The following is a 2500-nucleotide window of genomic DNA, read 5'->3' on the forward strand; positions in this document are numbered from 1 at the left end:
CACATACACACACACAGGAAAGAGAGAGAAAAGAGAAATTAGTGAGAAAACGTCAAAGAAAAAAAAGGAAAACGACAGAACCAGCGAGAGAGGAGAGAGAGAAGCAGAGAGGAAGAGAGAGAAGGGGAGAGGAAGAGAGAGAAGCAGAGAGGAGGAGAGAGAGACCATGGGGATTTTTTCAAAGCCTTCCCTCGGCGTGGGGAGCGCGAGGTCAAATTAATTACTACATGGCAGCGCAGTATTTTGTTTTCGCTCGGGTCTGTTCAGTTCATCACCTGCTTGGTTAGTGTTCGTCGTCCCATTCTGTTCTCTTACTCTCTTGTTATTTATTCACTTGTATGCCTCTTACTCTCTCTCTCTTTCTTTTTTTATTAAGTGAGGGGATACAATTTGAATTTATTATAAGATAGCAATTGGCTTATGGAAATACACATGCTTTGTATTTATATGGGTTTTATCTTTTATATATTGGTATGCAGGTTGTCTCGCTTGGTTATTTTATGAAAGGATTTTTTTCAGCGTTTTCTTTCCCTTTTGTAGATTTTATTGAATTTTCCCCAGTTTTTTTTTTTTTTTTTTTTTTTTTTTTTTTTTTTTTTTTAACCAGAAAAAAAATATGTTATGAAAGGGAAAAAATAAATGGATTATACACACGAGGAGAATAATAAAGTCAAACAAAAGATGAATGCATCAGACCTACGACAAGAGAGAAAACAAAATTAAAAACAAGAGACAGAGAGAAAAAAAAAAAAGGCGAATTGGAAATAAAGAACGTAATAGCCGAATTCAGCCGAAGTAAATAAAACAGAAAAGAACTTTGGAAATATCAATTTTCAGGACGAGGTCAACGTTATATCAGTGGTCACCGACGATGCACCTTTTTTTCTTTTTCTTTCTTTTTTTCAATTCCTTTTTTATTCCGAAAAACCCAGTTACAGGATTGGGGAGCACACGTAAAATATTAAACAAGAACGGGTTGATTGCCGGTCAAAAGACTCGAGCGGCAACAATCTACTGCCCTTCATACTCTCATCAAGCTAGTATGTAAAGAGTTTGATATGCCAGATTGCATTCCGTTGTTAGACATGTGCAGTTGATTGATTTAAGCTGATTGAATTTCCGATTGATATTTCCCTTATATGCATTTTTTTTCCTCTTTTATTGTTGTTTGCTATTCTATATATTCATTCGCTTTACCTGGATTCTTCTTTTTTTTTTACTTTTTTATCTCCCTCACTCTTTTTTTCCTCTCCTTTTCGGGGGCAATTTAATTTTACTCTTGTGTGATATTGTTCGCATACTGAAAAGCGCGACTGTGGAAGCAATATGTAAAATCATAGAGGACAACCACATCAGGACACAAATTCATGCATACGTATTCGGATTACGTTTTCTGTCTCCGCTCTGTCTTCCTCTCCTTTCGTCTATCTACCTATCAACCTTTCGTGTATTCGGTTATTTCTCTGTCTTTTTTTTATTGATTTTTTTAGAAGTCAAGAAGGTCAGAGGTCACGAGCAAAGGGGGCGTTACTAAGTCAGCGCGGCGGCGATGTCGCGGCTACGCCGCCCTCATTGGTAGTGCATAGCGGTTACCTCGGAGGCGTCTGACCACTAAGAGAGAGAGAGAGAAGGGGGTGGGTGAAAGAGAGAGAAAAAGATAGATAGATAGATAGATAGAGAGAGAGAGAGAGAATGAAAGAAAGAGAAAAAAAGAAGAAAGAGAGAGAGAGACAAAGAGAGAGAGGAGAGAGAGAAGAAAGAGAGAGAAAGAGCAGAGAGAGCAGAGACAAAATGAGACAAATGAACAAACAAACAGACAGAGAACTAGACAGACAAACAGAGAAACAGAGACAGGAAGCAGATCAAAAGAGCGAGAGCAAGGGGGCAAGCTAGAGCCCCCCCCCCCCCCCCCCATCTCCCTCACTGACCACTTTGGTATTCGCCGTCGGTCTCCAGCATTGTGAGTTCGGGGCGATCCTTCACCGCACTCTCTTGTTTGCATAATCCCGGCTTAGCGTCCCATCAGCGGCGCTCCTTGGTCGTTCCCTTCTTCCAACATTCGCTCTGAGACGTCGTCTTTTTCTCTCTTTTTTTTCTCTCTATCTCTTTCTTCTTGGGTTAATCCCGAACAAAAGTAGAGAGGGGTGAGATTTGTTGTGGTTTTGAAGGCAGGGGAAGGAGGGGGAGGGGGGGATCAAGGGTAGGAGATGAGTAGACGGTGGTAAGGTTTGGGGTGTGGGGGACTGGAGGATAAGAGGTAGGATGGGAGTAATAGGGGTGTGAGGATCGGGTAGTCGCGAGAGGGATGGGAGGGACGTTTTCTCCAATAGGTTCTAGAGTAATGAAGGGAGGGGGCGGGTGTCATAGGGGTATAAGGGAGGGGGAGAATAATGGAGGGACTTCGATGGGGAAAAACATAAGGTCTTCACCCAGGGGACGGATAGGGCCTTATGCAGGGGACGGGGAGGTGGAGGATTATGTGCTTATCAGGACAACTTTG

The sequence above is a fragment of the Penaeus chinensis genome, chromosome 42, assembly GCF_019202785.1.
Source record: "Penaeus chinensis breed Huanghai No. 1 chromosome 42, ASM1920278v2, whole genome shotgun sequence".
NCBI lineage: Eukaryota > Metazoa > Arthropoda > Malacostraca > Decapoda > Penaeidae > Penaeus > Penaeus chinensis.